At 42.7% G+C, this 17956-nt stretch overlaps 1 long non-coding RNA gene across 1 annotated transcript in view; it reads left to right on the top strand.

Moving 5' to 3' along the window:
* The first annotated feature begins 536 nt into the window (after positions 1-536).
* Positions 537-17956, top strand: part of LOC140389397 (uncharacterized) — a 102439-nt gene continuing 85019 nt past the window's right edge. The window contains exons 1-3 of the long non-coding RNA XR_011934376.1: positions 537-565; positions 2626-2652; positions 3963-3980. This is a non-coding gene — a long non-coding RNA (uncharacterized lncRNA). The remainder of the gene's footprint in view (positions 566-2625; positions 2653-3962; positions 3981-17956) is intronic.

Here is a 17956-nt window from a genome sequence, read left to right as displayed (position 1 = left end):
GCACATATAAATATTCCCTAAAATAGTTCCACAGAATGAAACAAACTGAACCAGATGTATCAGTTTGGTGAATAAATGTCATTCTGAAAGTGAAAACGTATTACTTAGCAGCTAGTGTAGTCTGCAGAACCCAGGCTAGCACATGGAAACAATCTTTAATTTGTACAAAATTATCTCCTGGGACCAAATGACGCCAATGCAAATGAGGTGAAAGGGATATTTTAAAATCACAGTTGCACAACTGTTAAGGAAATTATGCTTTTAAAAAATTAACCATAAGGGCACCCATATATAGCAGAGAATTATGCAGTATATCTGATGTCTCCCGATTTTCATTATTTGCCTCCACATCTATACGTTTAATTAAGTCGGGAATCAAAAATGCATAATAGCGTATAAATATATTAATCAACTGAGAGCTGTAACGTTATGTCAGGGCTGGCCTTATAAAACCAAATACCTGGAATATTGAAATATCTTCTATCACCCACTTTGGATACTGACCATCTATACTGATTTGCGTTTTTTTACGTTTTAGAATTAGAGAAGAAAATTTATAAGTTAGGTAAGGGAAATAGTTTTAAAATAATTGCTCCAGTGTTGTCTTCTAAAGTTGTTGGCCAGACTGTCCTGAAAAGTTACACCGTAAAATGAGAAGAACTAATTAAAGCACGTTCGAGATGTAACGTCTGAATTACGATCAGATACTCATGTGTGGCTGATAAATGCAAAATAGCAAATGATGATGATGAAGACGATTATCATTTTTAGTATTATTTCATGGTATGTTAAATGGGCGATTCTAGCAAGTCAACCAATTTTTGCATATCCTGAATTTCCAAAGGTAAGGTGCATGCGAGCTGCTTTCATGACCTGGAAGACGTAAACCGTCAGTGGTTGTCGAAACAGGGTTTCCGCATTTTTATTCAGCGACAGTGAAAGAACGGCGACACCATTCCATGCCAATATTGTGCGTGTGTGAGAGGAAAACATACAGGTGGTGGTGTCCACGAGCATCGCTTGTTACTTCACTGCTTGGCGGTTCATCTCTGGTTCGGTAGGTGCCATAACGTCTCAGTGAGTAGCAGCAATGCATTTTATATATGGCACACAATGCTTTATGCTGTGTGAAGGAGGGAGTCGACTTTTAAAATAGGAGATGCAGTGCTTATCGCGTGGAATGTGCTGCCGTCAGTAGTGGCCAGCTTCATGGAGTCACAACTTTCCAGGCAAGCAAAGAAAATTCCATCACAGTCCGGAAGTGTGACTTGAAGTTGGATAACTGACATTGGGGACACAAGCGGTGAGTCACTAGGCTCAGGTGTGCCTGTGTACTACGTGTTCTTGTAAACAAGGCATATACATGAAATATCCAGTTAACCGTCCGGTCAACGTTAACCACCATGGTTTATATTTGGGGCGTTCAATGACAGCAATTTCACTGGAGATCAAAGAAAGATGTTTACATACTGTCCTGCTGAAGATATTAAATTCCTAGCATAACTGTAGCGCGCATGTCAGTTGCAAAGCTGGCTTATGCTCACAGAGCTCTATGCCGTGTTGAGCAGGTACACGGACTGATTTTGCATCTGACCAGTTGTGAATATTACAGGGCATCGTTCAGTTATAAGGAAGCTTCCAGACATCTGACTTGACACCGAAAAGAGCGTCCTTGAAGCAGCAGTTGAAGATGCATGAAACTTGGAGACAACTGGTGGAAATCCAACACGGATGCTCTGGAATCCAAATCATTCGCCAATAACCATCATAACCATCTAACTTGTTCGCGCTATGACTACAGACAATTGGAAGTTGTTTCACCACACCTATTGACTTAAATGTTGCCGAGGCTCTTGATGCTACACTGCATGAAATGTCGCCTTGATGTCACGGACATTTAATATCAGCTCGAATTTTGAGATCATCTTCTCTGTCCATATTTCCCTGAAGCTTTTGAGATTTAGTTACTGTGTTCGGTCCCAAAACCAATGGTCCGTGATCAACTGATGGTTCTCGTTGTGGTGATAGATACTTCTGTTGTCAACACTTTCCATCTCTTTGCTGATGATCTCGACAAGGCGAATTGAATAACAAGAGATGTTCATGTTTTTTATGAATTCTTTTCACTTTAAACTCCACTGCCTTTTGCAGAAAAAAATATTCCACATAGATTGATGTTTCGGCTTGTTATCCGTGCAAATAACCGTCCAATTTACTTTCAGTTGTTTGGAAATTGGAAACGTAATCAACATGGCCCTCGATATTACCGGGCGTATTACGTTTCGAAGCAGCCCAAGGATGAACATCACCATATAGTTTTGAGAAGTCTTCAGATTTCAAATAAAGCCACGCTATCTGTATAGAAGCATCGTGCTCACTCCAGATGTCAAATCGAAAAGCGATTTCTTTTCATTTGAAATTCCTCATCTGCGAAATAGCTGTCAAATGTGCATTTGAAGGAGCACAACTAGCCATTGTGATGAAGCTTCAGCATGGAACAAGCTTAATATTTTGTAATTAGGTCAAAACAATGTCCTTTTTCTCCTTCGATCAACATAACTTCAATTAATTATTTATTTTGTCGCTTTTGTCATTTAAAGCTTATACTGGGTTATTATTTTGCAGAGAACAAATTAAGAGAAAACGAAGGAGGTAACGTAATACATAATAACTTTAATCGTTAATTTATAGAGCCGGGGGGAAATCGATTCACATTAATACAAGACCACCAAAATTTAGAATCTCAAAGCAAGAGAAGACCGGAACATCGCCATGACGGTGATCTGCCACCTGTCTTTTGGTTTGCATAAGCTTCGACCATCTGCTCTGTGATATGGGAGCCGAGAGACAGATAAGTAAAATAAGTAGGAAGAGCATCTATATTCATAAATATGGTTTTTTTTATTAAAGAGGAAAATTACTGTGGCCAATCAACCGACCCTGCCCATCTTTGGGGTGTTGAGATGAGACCCACAGTAACACGGATAGAATGTTCAAATACACGCGGACAGTGACCCGGGGACTGAATAGAACCCGGGTTCTGTGAGCCGTGAGACAGCAGTGCTATGCACTGCTCCACCTTGCTGCCCTGATTCGTAAATATGTATGCTTCCTGCAGGTTCAAGGAGCAGGACTGTCTCTCCCATTTCCCCTGGTCGCTGCCTCTATGACTCGCTCCACAATTCCCTACGACCTCCTGTTCATTACCTCTTCGATGCATCGGAGATAGAAACGTATGGTCAAAACCTTGACCATCTTTATACTCTGCTGATTCCATATTTCCCGAAGAAGAGAAACAGACTTTTAATGCATTCTCATCATCAGTGGCCCGGTTTTATTCAGTAAATTAATTTATTCAACTGCTTCACTCAGCCTGACTGTGTTCCCAATAATCAACACCTGACCATAAAGCTGGACAGCAGTGTCGAGGAATTTGATCACGTCAAAACATAATGACGGGGAACATAGATGCAGTAAATGGCGAAAACCTAAACGTGAGCCGTATCTGAATGACACTGAGCGCTTTTGAAATGAATTATATGCAGTAAATTTAATGCTGTACCTAGTCACCTCAAATGACACCAAGTTCAGGTTTTGCGATTCCAACCACGAACCCTGAAATTACTGCAAGCATGTTAATATAATTTACGGAACAGGGGTAACTGAGGAGGAGCCCCTGAGGTTAGCCCTGCGGCGGGGGGAGGGGGAGGAGTCCGCGGAAGAAACCCTCAACGTTTCATGGTAAAGGAAAAATGCTGTAGCAGATATTAACTAAAGGAAACTAGCAAGTTAGTTGGTGTATTGTTGTTGGATATGCTGAGTACACTTATTTGCGCGTCCCCCACACTTGGCAAATAGAGCAGATGATAATACTGTCCTGCCAGAGAAGAGGTCTAGCGTGAAAAATATAATATTGATGTCAATGTATTTTCATCGCATTAACATAATATTTATTTTTACAGCACACCCTGTACGGAAAGGTAAGGATGTGTTGAAATAAGAAAGCATAATGCTTTGAACTTCGTTCAAACACTGGGGAAATTTGCGCTGAAATTTAACGGTGCCTGTGCATAATGATTGGAAGTTGGTACAACGGTTAAACGTAAGACAGATTGTTGGACTTATGTTTTTACGTCGTTAGGATATTTTTCTTTTCGTTTACAACAAGGACCTGATGTTTTCTGACAAGCCAGAAGTTTTGAGTGTGATTATCGAAGAGGCATATATATTTGAGCCAGGGAGTGTGCGGACATATCTGCAAGCTGGCTGGGCTCTGACCATCTCCCAAGAGTTTCGATGACTTGACAACATGCGTAAACCAGAGAAGATGCTGCAGGACGGATGAGAAAATTGACCACAGGACCATACGAGCGATGCTGCCGAAGTGACGCAAGCGTGAGAGGTGGGGTACAAGAATTAACGTTTCTTTTCAGTCAACAGTCTGTACTGATCGGGTTTCCAGGCTGGTCCCATACGTGAAAACAGATCTGGAGAGTTTGAGAGGAAACAGAGTTGGAACAAAGGTATTGTGGCCTTGGTGGATGCCATCTTCATAAGCGGTAAAACGAAATGGTCTCTGCGGGTTGACTATGAACAACTGGAAATTACATTTGGAAGCAGGGCTATAAAACGATTCACCTATAGATCACTGGTTGAGCTATGAGTAAATCAGCATCGGATCAATTATATTGGAGAAAGGACTGTCAGAACCGTATATTGGTGCCGTTGAAATGAAATAGAATGTATTGGACATTGATGCGGGCCTTGGAAAAAAAGGGAACTTACCCGCTGCGTCGGACTTCATGTAGGGGGCAATCAGCACGTTGGCGAATCCTTTAAGTTCGGTTATATCGAGGTTGATAAACTAAATGTAGGAGAGGAAGGTCATGGAAACGTGTACAATTACATAAAAATATCTCTTTATTTTCCAATACGTGGTACCGATACGGACAATCACACAGATTGTGAACGCAATTACAAGTGTCAACAGAAACTCAGAAATTGGGTTAAGGGTTACGTCCGCCGGCAGGCAGTGATGGCAATGAAAATGCGTATAAATGTTTCAATATATTCACCAAATATAAATGCTCAAGCGACAGAATCACTCTCGGAAAAGAACACATCATTCGTGAAACTAACGAACTTAAATATAATGCCATACTAAAAGATGAAACCTGCGCTCTGTGAACATTACTGGCAAGTCAGATAGTTGGTTGATGGACGCACACAGAGACAAATGTATATAAGAGAATAAACTCAGTGCTGGCCATCTAGTTAATGATACTGTAGATTTAACAAAAGGTACAATGAAACGGCGCTTGCTTGGGAACTATATATTTTGTCAGTCATCACTGTAGGAGACGGAAGATAAATACAATTACAGAAACACTTGTAAATCAAGAGGTGCAATGGGTAGGTGAACTAAGAACAAGCACCTTCAACAGAAAAAAAGATTGTAATTCACATTTCCCGAGCAAAAGGCTTAGGAGACTCGGGGATCTGTTTGATGCCATTCTTTGCACTTCAGATGAGCCCTGCAGAAATATTAGTTGCGTGGTTTGAAACAAATCTAAGTTCCTCTGTTCTGGAAAGGTTTCGTCAGATTGGAAAATAGCGTATATAATGCCTGTGTTCACACAGAGAAGGATAATGAAAGCAGGAAACTATGTGCTGCTTAGCCTAATAGATACCAGGTACAAATGTTTTAATCTATTACGAAGGAGTCTGTATCAGGGCACTTGAACATTCTTAACGCGATCACTTATATTCCACATGGTTTTCTCGTTCAGGAAATTTCAGAAAACATGAATGAAGCAGAACACGCATTTGTTTTCATTCGCGAGGCCAAAAATCCAATGTGTGCCCGAAAACTTGGCATTTCCACGGTGATGTTAAATCGACTATGATGACGTCTGGAGAATTCCCGATGTCATCATCCTGGATCGTGAAAGAACGCTGGGCGGACGTGCTCGACTGTGAACATATCACCGATGTCAGTCAATTGGCCAAATGGCTTATTAAGAGAGTGAACATCAACTTTAAGAGGCCCAGCAATTTCTACAGTCAGCGCAGGGTTAACGGGACAGTGTGATTATCAGCTTTCAAATCCAGTGTTGGACATTATGCTCAGGAGTAAAGGGAAAGTGAGGGACAAAGGGTTCAAAGTTGTTGGATGAAGGTGGGAGCTCTGCTTCACCCGTGAATCATCTTGGAAAGTCCTCGTGGGACGTATGGGATAAAATTATTGTCTACGTTTTTTACAGACGGGTCTCAAAATGATAAAGACGGAATTTCAGCAAAGCAGATGGGGATAGCATTGGGATTGTCAATTCAGGCAGTGTGTCTTCCATGAGAGGAATCGAGCCGGTCGGACGCATAATCATAAAATCTTCAGACAAGATCAAACAGCAAAACCTTCAGATGTTGAACATTAGCCAGACTTGTAAGGGAGAAAGGACAAATACAGACGCCATAACCCCACTGGGATAGTTAACAGAGATCTATACATTTATCTTGATATAGCGGCAGGGAAGTTACGAAGAAGGGCTCACCAATCAAGCAAGAGGAATCCTTATTCTGCGAGTTGTGGGCATAAGATCTAATCACACTGTGTACGTTCATACAGAATCCCACGTCCATTGGTCGCCCTCCATTTCGATGCCTCATCACCCTCCCAAGGTTCTCTTAGTGATGGGTGTGGTGTGCCATATTCCACAATACACATACTGCCCAATCATCAGAAAAATGACGGAAGGGATAATGTAAAGTGCTATTAAACGACACTTGCTGGGGCATAACCTGCACACTGAGGCTCAGTTCGGATAATGCCACAGTGACTGAGGCTCTGACTTCATTATAGCCTGGTGCAAATGTAGACCGAACAACTAAAATGCAGAGGTCAGGTGTGGGTGTCTACCCTTGTCATCAATGCCTCAATTGACAGATTTTGGCGTCAAGTAAACCGAGAAAAACGTGAGTTAATAGGTATCACGCTAGCAAGTCAATTGGTTGGAGTTACACATAGATTAGTGGTAAGAGGCAAATCATCTTAGCTCCAGGATGTTTTGCAATACCTCCTCGGGGTACGGTCCTTCAGTCAGTCATCTTCAGCTCCTTCCTCACTGACCCTTCGATCATAATATCTGAATTCTAGAGGTTCCTTGATTACTGACTAATGTTCAGCACAATTCGCCACTCTTCCCATACTAAAGCAGTTGCCATGCATTTTTCGAGTAGCAGCAGCGATACGAATTTAATAAGATACATTGGATGAGATTTGTTCAGGAACGTGTAGAAATCTGTATACTATTACACTCGAAAATGCAGACAAGGGTCAAGCCTGGAATTGTGTTCAGATATTTTATTGAAAGTCTTGAAACAAATGGGAGAAAAGGTTTGCCTATACTTCGCGCAAAGAGTCAGCCAGCATCACCTCGGCTTCGAAACACGGGAACCGAATTTATATCCACTTTTGTCCCGTTGTACGGTACCTCCCATACCTTCTATCATTCTGTAGCCTTGCCTATTGCCAGTAAGTAGTTCATAATGCAAGTATTTATTATCCCAAATCTTTACGAAGTGCCCTGTGAGCTTTGTAATTGAATGCAGGTCACATCCCCAGACATTTGCTAGCCTGAGACTGCTTCACCCGAGATGCGATGCAGTGATAGCTTCCAGGCCCTGCAACAGACGGTCAACAGCCTGTATTCCTATTCTCATCAGTTCGGAATTACAACCCACAGTTAATAGGCATGCACGTCCACCTGCAATGACAGAACTCACGGCGCCAGCAGGAGCAGCCTCACCCCTCCCCCTCCCGCCTTCTGAGATTGGATTCACAAAGGCGTCCTTTAAAATACATGCTGCCTGTTGTAATTGTTAATTTAAGGCCGAAGACCAGGCTAAATTTACATGACGAACAAATTAATCACCTACCAGAAGTTTACTCCTTCAGAGGAATGGGAGCATTCAGATTTGGTATCAGCAAAATGAATAGCTGAAAGGGGACAGCAGGCGCCATGGAGGGGAGAGATCGAGGGCAGAATCACTCAGCAGCTGTTCAAGAAGCAGAGGTTATTGAATGTGAGACCCTGGACATTTTCACAGTAGCCTTGTTCGCGGCGCTAGGCCTTTGTTTTTACCTTTAAGACAAAATAAGGTTTAGTTAACGTTCGTGGCTTTAAGCATACATTATAATACTGGTATGAGAAGATTACAATACAAAGTATACTTAAGGTTATACAGAGTGGGTATAATAAAACTAGTGTTGCAACAGTCACAGTTTATAATGTGACATTCTAAAGCAGTTTCGTTACATTTAATTAATATACAGTCTTAAATTATAACGATCTAAATAATTGTATTATTATCCATACTCTTTACAACATATGTTTTTAAAAAATTCATGTACGGGATGGGAGCGTCGCTGGTTACGCCAGCATGTTTTGCCGATCCCTACCTACTCTTCAGAAGGTGGTGGTGAGTTGCCTTGTTGCAGTCCTTGATGTGCAAATGCACGCACTGTTCCGTGATAGAGAGTTCCAGGATGTTGCTCCGTCAACAGTAAAGGAACTGCGATAGAATTTCAAATTAGTGTTGTAAGTGACTTCGAGGGGTATCTCCAGGTGCTAGGGTTCCCAAGTATCTGTTGGCTGCCCTTGGCTTTCTAGATGGTCGTGGTCGTGGGTTTGGAAGGCGTTGTCGACGGTGCCTTGGTAAGTTAATCCAGTGCACTCATTCTTCATCGGTGGTGAAGGATTTGATGCTTGTGGGAGGAGAAACAATCATGTTCTGGATGGTGTTGAGCACATTGACTGTGTTTGGAGCTGCACTTATCCAGGCACGATGGAGCGGATTCCTTTACACTCTTGACTTGTGCTCCGTAGATGCTGGACATGCATTGGAGGTCAGGAGGTGAGCTAACCGCCGTAGGTCTACTAGACTTTGATCTGCTCTAGTAGCCACAGCATTAATACGGTTGGTCCAGTTCAGTTTCTGATCAGTGGTAACCCCCGGGATGTTGAGGGTATGTAATTCAGCGATGATAATGCCATTGAATGCCTAGGGGAAGTGGTTAGATCCTCTCTTGCAGGAGATGGTCATTGCTTGGCACGTGAGTGGTGCGAATGTAGCTTGCCACTTATCAGTCCAAGCCTGGATATTATTCAGATCTTGCCACATTTGGACATGGACTTCTTCTTTACCTGAGAAGTCACGCGCGAATGGAGTTGAACACTGTGCAGATACACTTCTTCTGACCTTGTGATGGACACAAGGTTAGATTAAATATCTCGCTGTGTCACGTATGAAATAGGCTCAGCCATAATGAGATTCTGTGCTTCTTCCCTGGATACCTCCCCTCCATGGCGGCTGATGTCCCTTATCAGTATTTCATTTTACAGATACCAAACCTGAATGGTCACAAACCCTTGAAGGAGTAAACTTCTGGTTCGTGATTACTTTGTTCTTAATGTATGTTTAGCCTGGACTTCGGCCTTAAATTAACAATTATGTATTTTGGTGGCAAAATACATGGCAGCATGTATTTTGATGGACGCCTTTGTGGATCCAAACTCTTAAGGGGGGCGGGGGTGAGGCTGCTCCTGCTGGCGCAGTGAGTTCTGTCATTGCAGGTGGAGGTGGAAGCCTAGTAACTGTGGGTTCTAATTACTGTACGTCTGAGCAACTGTTCTTGAAGCAGAGGTAAATGAAGTCTCTGTCAATAAGGTCATGAGTTACTTCTGAAGCCTAATGGGACAAATGTCTGCAAACAAGATGCATTATCAAATGGCCCTGTGTTAGGCCTTGAGGTGCGCAGGTCGAATATGGATGACATCTCATAGATTATCATAGATTATCATAGAATTTACAGTGCAGAAGGGGGCCATTCGGCCCATCGAGTCTGCACCGGCTCTTGGAAAGAGCACCCTATCCCCATAACAGTTTCTATTCTGATGTGATGTCCAGTATCGAGTCTATTCTGCGCAGTCCAAAATGGAGCAAACCCAGATCTAGATTCCTTCAGTCCCCCATTTCCTCTCCAAACACTTGACCATAAGCTTGTTTTAAGCAGTACCCAGGAGGAGGTATACATAGCGGTATCAGAGTGGCGATCCAGGGCGCTGGGCCTCACAGTCATTGGCGGAGTGATTAAAATTATGTCCGTGCGTGAACCAGAATCCGGGTAGCAACAATGATCTCAAGGGGTTGCAGTGAGTAGAGAGGTCACCAGAAACAAGTAAACATAAAAATGGGCGCCACGATGGCGCAGTGTTTAGGGCTGCTGCCTCCCAGTGCCGGGGGCCGGATACAGGTCAGGCCTTATGCGACTTTATGGAGTTGGCACATTGACCCCGTGTCTGCGCGGTTTTTTCCGGGTGCTACGGACCTCCCCAGTCTAAAATGTGCTTATTAGGTCCATTTACTATACTCAATTACTGGCTGGCGTACACGGTTGCGGGCGAGGGATGGGTCTCGGGCGGGTGCTCTTTCAGAGGTTCGGTGCCGACTCGATGGACCGAATGCCCTCCTCCTGCACTGTACTTATTCTCTTAAGCTATGATTTGCACACAGAGGATGGACCAATTATCGCAGCAGTAAAACCTGCCGCTGTCCATTGTCGATGTCGGCATGCACAATCCGACGGCAACCGCGGGCTTTGTTGCACAAAACACTGGTTTGTGGAGTGCATGTGCGATTCGTTCACTTGACTTTGGGGTGCAGATAATGTTTCGTGCACCCCGATATCGACTTCTGCGCACAACGAGGTGGATGAGTAGTGAAGACCCCGTAAATGTGAAAAGGATGCAGCGAGCATACTTGAGGATGGTGAGCTGGCCACGAGCTATGCACCCGTCCACTCGGTTTATGCCATGACTCCCTTTTTGCCCAAACCCTCAAGCAACATGCGCTTACACGATAGCATCAAATGCTAGCTGTTCCAGGTTGACTGGTCAGCGCTGGGGCAGGCGGCTGGGGGCTAACTTATGTTAAATTGCATTTTATTACATATTCTACTGTCAATTTAGTGCGATTTCTGAATAATTAGATTGATACCCCTTGCTCTATAAAAATCCTCTTCAAATCAACTAATTCAATATTGTTCAAAATAACAACTTCGATGGACCTGATATATTCTCCAGCTCTCCATTTATCTTTATCCATCTTGTGGATACTTTCACCACCTTTATTTCCGACCAGGCTATTAATTAATCCAATGCAAATGACTTCACCTTTCACATTCATTTTATTCATTCTTGACAGCTTTCAGTGTGCTTGGTTCGATCCCAATTGTTGTAAAATCTGTTTCTCTATGGAGTACGTTTCGGTGCCTTGATAATTTTGAAACCTGTGGTTTCACTCTATTTGCCCCATGAAACATTCAATGCTCAGTATTTTGGCAATAATGCGCATGCATGCGGCCTGTGCTTCAGTGCACTTTGGCAAGGAATTTTAAACACTTCAAAGAGTGTAGTTTGTGCTGGTTACTGAACACAGACAAGGACACAAGCGTTACAAAGCGAAAGTATATCAATTTACTTGTCTCCTCTAGCGTGTCCCCTTGAATTGTCCCCAGTATTCTAATTCCCATTTGCGGGTTGAATTTCCGGTCGCTATTGCCAAACCTCAATTATTTAATTCTATGCCCATCACGAGCCCTCGAGAATTGTTTGCAGTCCAAAACTGAAAAATGTCTATTTGCAGAAACAGGTGATTGCTTGTTCTTCGTCGTAAATTACATTTGTTTTCTGAAGGTAACTTGATAAATTAGATTGCTTTGAACATCTCTGAATTTCCCAAATACACACAACAGTGCAGTTGTTTCCTTTCAGATTTTCATTACTCTCTACTTCAACGCTTCTCGAAAATATGCTTTGTCTTTGTGTCCATGGTATTCATCTAATCGTTGTGTGTGTTTACCCTTGTCTTCTTAAAATCCCTTCAAATGTCTTTCTTTCCAGCATCGTTCTCGTTAACCATCAAATAGATTCCACTTTTAATTTCATCCCGCCTGATGTAACTACTGCCCATCCTGGTCTATGCTCTTTATCCACTTCTCCGCAACCTGTCGACAGGCAGTGTCATAATGAGCTCCTCGAATGCCGCTTCCTCTGCCCTATTCACTTCCTCAACTCTCCGCAAGCCATTCTAGCCTTCGAGATAATTTTCAATCTTCAGATATTATGAATCTGTACAAGGGGCGTTCTGAATGGATTTTCTATATCGAGCAGCAACTGTTGATTGTTTGTCGGAGTAATAGACTAGAGGTCGCATATAATCACAACTTTGTTAGGTCAGCACGGCGATGTCGTTATTCGCATTATTATGGTCATGGGCAGCACGCAAGCACAGTGGTTAGCATTGTTGCTTCACAGCTCCAGGGTCCCAGGGTAGATTCTCGGCTTGGGCCACTGTCTGTGCGGAGTCTGCATGTTCTCCCTGTGTTTGCGTAGGTTACCACCGTGTGTTCCGGATTCATCACACAAGTCCGAAAAGACGTGCTGTTAGATGAATTGGACATTCTGAATTCTCCCTCAGTGTACCCGAACAGGCGCCGGAATGTGGCGACCAGGGGCTTTTCTAATAACTTCATTGCAGTGTTAAAGTAAGCCTGCTTCTGTCAATAAAAATTATCATTATATATGTGGAAGGGAACAAGTCAATTGTCGTATCACGAATGCCGGCACCGTGGTTCGCAAGTGTGAAAAGGCTGGTGAATGCAACCTCATACTACTCCATGCATTCTGTCTCGTATAACGTCTCACTAAAATTCCCACTCCCCGCCCCCTTTCACAGTTATAGTAAAAAAGGCAAACTATTGCAAAATATTGAAAGTATTACAAAGGGGCCAGCACGGTAGTTAGCCTTGCCGCCTCACAGTGTCAGTGACTCGGGTTCAACACAGATTTTATGTGACTGTGTGAAGAATTCGCTTTCTCCCCGTGTCTACGTGGGTTCCCCCAGTGCTCCCGTTACATTACACAATCCAAAGATGTGTAGATTAGTTGTTTTTAATGTGATCAATTGCCCCTTAATATCTAAGGATGTGTAGGTTAGGTGGGTTTATGGGAATAGAGTGGGTGATTGGGCATGGGTAGGATGCTGTTTCACAAGGCCGCTGATGACCGAATGGGCAAAATGGCCTTCTGCTGCACTGTAGTGATTCTATGTCGCTCTGATTCAATGAAATTCATTCTGAAATTCCGAAAGCTACTCTAAAAGGTTTTCTACTTGCAGTGATCTGTGAAATAAAACACAAAAAGATCCATTCTATTTTGGACCAAATAGATTAATTAATATGAACATATCTGACAATTCAAAGTTATCGTTTTGTAATTCCCACCTCGTGCAAAAATATAATTCTGAATACAACCTCATCTGGTAACGAGCAGGGGTTAATTTTCGGCTAGTTTGTGAATGGATGGACAAAACGTTTTCAACTGGACGTCATTAGGTCACGTCCTCTCGTTTACTCGACCGAACCAGAAAATCCATCCGGACCCGTTTGTTTAATATTCTCTCTGTTAGCCATTTCTGTTTCTCAGAACTTTTTCTTTCTTTATTGTTGTGTCAGCAGTGTCAGGAATAATTTTATTTGTATCTGACAAGAAGTTTTAGCACAAGGTCAATCCAACATAGAATTGGCCATAATCATTTTAGATATCGCAAATTGCAATCAACGATATTGAATTAAACTGATTTCATTTGTATCAGGTTTAAAATTCCCACATGCTTATCCTGGATGCATGCCTCTGGTTTGAAAAAAAAACACGACTTCAGGTTTTGTCAACTGTTTGACGTGAATCCCTTGAACTATAATCCAAATATCCCAATTTCAGATAGGAAACATTAATACCTGAAACAGCCACAGACGGATATCACTGATAGACAAACAGAAAAAAATATCAAATACTTTAAAACAATAAACAAAATTAACTTTATCCGTGCCATTGTAAATGCAAAGCAAACTTTCAGAGAATCTAGAATTATAAACAGCAGACAAAGTTATTTCCCCAGAGAGATGGTCGATGGAAGTGGGGATTATCATAGATTATCATAAAATTTAAAGTGCAGAAGATGGTCGACAGTTTTAAGTTCCTGGGATCACCATCACAAATAGTCCGTCCCAGTCAACCCACCTTGATGCAACAGTGACGAAAGCCCAACAACGTCTCCATTTCCGCCTGAATCTAAAGAAATTTGGCATGTCTGCATCGACACTCACAAACTTAAACAGATGTGCGATAGAGAGCATCCTATCCAGCTGTATGGCAACTGCTTGGTCCAAGATCGCAAGAAACTGCAGAGTGTGGTGAACTCATCCCAACGCATCACCCAAGCTTGCCAGACGCACATTGATTCTGTATACACCTCCCGCTGCCTCAGGAAGGCAGACAGCATTATCAGACCCTGGCATTGCCTTCTTCCAGACCCTTCCATCGGGCAGAACGTACAGAAGTCTGAAGACGCGCACATCCAGTCATAGGAAGAGTTTCTTACCCACAGCTAAAGACTCCTCAACGACTCCGCCCTCGGACTGATGTGTTCCCTGTCAGACACCATTCACGACGCCCTATGCTGCTCTTGCTCATGTATTTGCTTTGCCTGGCACCGTGTTCCGCATTGTAACCGATCACCGTTTGTCGCTCTACCATTTGTCAATGTTCTTTGTTGATTATTCTTTTGTCTACTATGTATGTACTGTGTACGTTCCCTCGGCCGCAGAAAAAATACCTTTCATTATACTTCGGTACATGTGACAATAAATCAAATCAATTAAGAAGAACCTTAACCAACGTTGTCCAAAAACAATAGGAACACAAGTATATGAACATCCCCATAAAACAAACGGAACACACCATTCCAATGCTTGTAAATTTCAAACAAGTATTCATCCGACGTCACTGGATGCTATTGCTTTTTAAAAGACAAAGCACTGCAAGATCACATTCTGTTAGCTAAAATAATAAACAAGACCTTCCATTCTTCTTTACTTTAAGACTTACATTAATTCTTTCATACATTATGTTTCCTTGTTTAATTTAAGCCAATCTCCAATAACTCATTTAATTGGCTAACCAATTGTGTTCAACGCCACAACGTCGGGAAACCGCCGTGCTGCAGGCGCAACGCAGAATTTCGACAGCGGAGAATGCCGAGCCTGTTGGCTAACGGGGCGGGAATGGGGTGGGGCAGGGGTGCGGTGATTTCATAGCTACATTTGTTTCAAATTCTTCAAGTGCGTGCTTATAATTTGCACTGGTGTTACTGAGTTACCATAAATCCAGTTAAACCTTATATAAATTAACATACACGAATACATAAACACAATTTTGCAGGCGATTTGGAACATGTCAACTGTCTTCTGAAATGCTTAATTTTCCTTCAGAGGGGACAGCGGTCACGAAACTTGGCAGGGCATGCTTCCCTTCACATAATTTATTCAATTAATTGTCCGCGAGTTTCTGTACTCTATCCTTTCTTGCGCGATACTGATCTCAATTTCAGATATTTCAGTGTTTAAGAGAAATCTTACAGTATTCTTTACACTCCAATGTTTGATAGATTCTTAATCACTTATTGTCACAAGTAGGCTTCAATGAAGTTCCTGTGAAAAGCCCCTAGTTGCCACATTCCACCGCCTGTTCGGCGAGGCCGGTACGGGAATTGAATCGGCGCTGCTGGCATTGTTCTGCATAACAAGTCAGCTGTTTACCCCACTGTGCTAAATCAGCCCCTGCTGCCAAACTGCGAGCTATCTCAGCTTGACGCCGAACAGTATGTAAGGATTGTTTCACATGAGTCTGAATTTGGTTTTCACATCAATTACTATTTTATTTTATCATGCTTTTGTGATAATATTCACAGTGAAGAGCGTGTTTGAGTTTCGTGTTCTTCCTTAATTGTTCATCCAGCAGCGTGTTGCAATTCAGCCTCCCTTTCCATTTTATGAAGTGGATTGCTTTTGGACAAGGTAAACGGTTCCAGTTCGGTAAATAATCCCTATGACTTGAGGATACCACAGACGCGAGTCTCGACGCTGTGCATGGGTCTAATTACTTGTCCCCGAGTGACGGGTGTCCCACTTTATTTGAAGCAACCGGCCCCATCTGACGTACCCAACTACAATGCAAAGCAACCCCAAATTTCGATTTTTGTTCGTCACTTTGTTTCTGCCACCAATTAACCTGACCTATAACTGGCTCAGTTTCTTTCCAATCAAGCTGTAACATAGGAAATTGGAGTTTTACGTCCTTCTTTTGAATATTTTGGATCACAGCTTTCAAATCAATAAGTTCCCAGATCCACTTTTCGCCCTTTAGTGACACAATTGGAAAATAATTACACCAAATCAATTATCACTACACCCTTGCCAGGTGTCGGGGCGGCTCCCTGTCCGCCCATGCCAACCTCAAACCGGGTCAGAGGATTTGTCGTTGTCGTGATATCATGGTTGTGTTTTAATTCGCCGACTGACTACCAGGAGTCTTACTCGTATACAAGGGAATGTTACAATCAGCTGACACCTCAAACTGCCGAGAGGAAATATAAGAGAGAGGCTGTGGTGCATGATTTCAGTCTTTTTTCATCTGTTCTCTTGTATATATGTTACCAAGCTTTATGTCAATAAATCGTTTATAGCTTTAACTACAAGTGATATTGTAGTAAATAAGGCCATCGGACAAAAACAGTACATGGTGCCAGGGCTCTAAGTTATTAACCGCTGAGAAAAAACTATCAGCCTGCAACAGAGATTTGAAGATTTTTCAGCCTGTAAGAATTTAACAACAGAGCTGTTCACGCCACGAAAGAGTCTCAGCCTAAATGGTAACGTGACAGCAACTGGCGAGGGGTTAATCAACAGGGCAGCACGGTAGCACAAGTGGGTAGCACTGTGGCTTCACAGCGCCAGTGTCCCAGGTTCGATTCCCCGTTGCATCACTATCTGTGCAGAGTCTGCACGTTCTACCCGTGTCTGCGTGGGTTTCCTCCGGGTGCTCCGGTTTCCTCCCACAGTCGAAAAACGTGCAGGTAAGGTAGAATGTGCAAACTCTACACGGACAGTTACCGGAGGGCAGGATTAAACCCGTGCCCTCGGTGCCGTGAGGCAGCGGTGTTAAGTACTAGGTCAGTGTGCTGCCACTTAGATCATATTTCATAACACTGGTATCGGAAGATTACAATATAAGTTATACTTCAGGTTATTCACAGTGAGTATAATATGCATGTGTAGCAATTGTCACTGTTTACAATGTGACATTCTAAAGCAGTCTCGTCATAGTTTACTTAATATATAGTCCTGAATAATAATGATGTAAAGAATTGTACCAGTGCCCACACTTTTACGAAGTCTGTGTGATCACACATGACAGACTTACTTTTGAGAAAAGCTCACCCATAATGAGCATATGTGATTCTCCCTCGCCCCCCTTCCCAGGCGCCTGCATTCTCCTATCAGTCATTCTTTCTGCTGATACCTAATATGAATGGTCCCATTCAATCGAAGGAATGCACCTCAAGTGATTGCTTCATCCTTCATGTAAAGTTAGTATGGTATTAGGTCTGAAATGAATAAGCATCACATGCATCATTTACTGTTAAATAACGCCTTTATGAATCCACTAGAAGCAGTTACTGCCTGGATAGCGAGTTTTTTTCTTGCAGGTGGAGGGCGATGTCTGTTAACAATGGCTTTTTTTGGCTGCAACCACCAATTTTCCTCCTGCCATTACCGCTGCACAGGAGATGCTATATAACGGGCCCTCCACTCATCCCTGGAGCATTTCGGCAAAATGGACCGCTATGTCAGACTACTGTTCATTGTCTACAGCTCCGCCTTCATCATGATAACGCTAGCCAAGCTCATATCCAAACTCCAAAACCTAGGATTCCTCCCTCTGCAACTGGATCCTCTACTTAATGGCCCATATACCACAATCAGAAAGGAGAAACAACG

This window comes from Scyliorhinus torazame, chromosome 14 (assembly GCF_047496885.1).
Source record: "Scyliorhinus torazame isolate Kashiwa2021f chromosome 14, sScyTor2.1, whole genome shotgun sequence".
Taxonomy (NCBI): Eukaryota; Metazoa; Chordata; class Chondrichthyes; order Carcharhiniformes; family Scyliorhinidae; genus Scyliorhinus; species Scyliorhinus torazame.
This window is presented reverse-complemented; position numbering and strand designations above follow the sequence as displayed.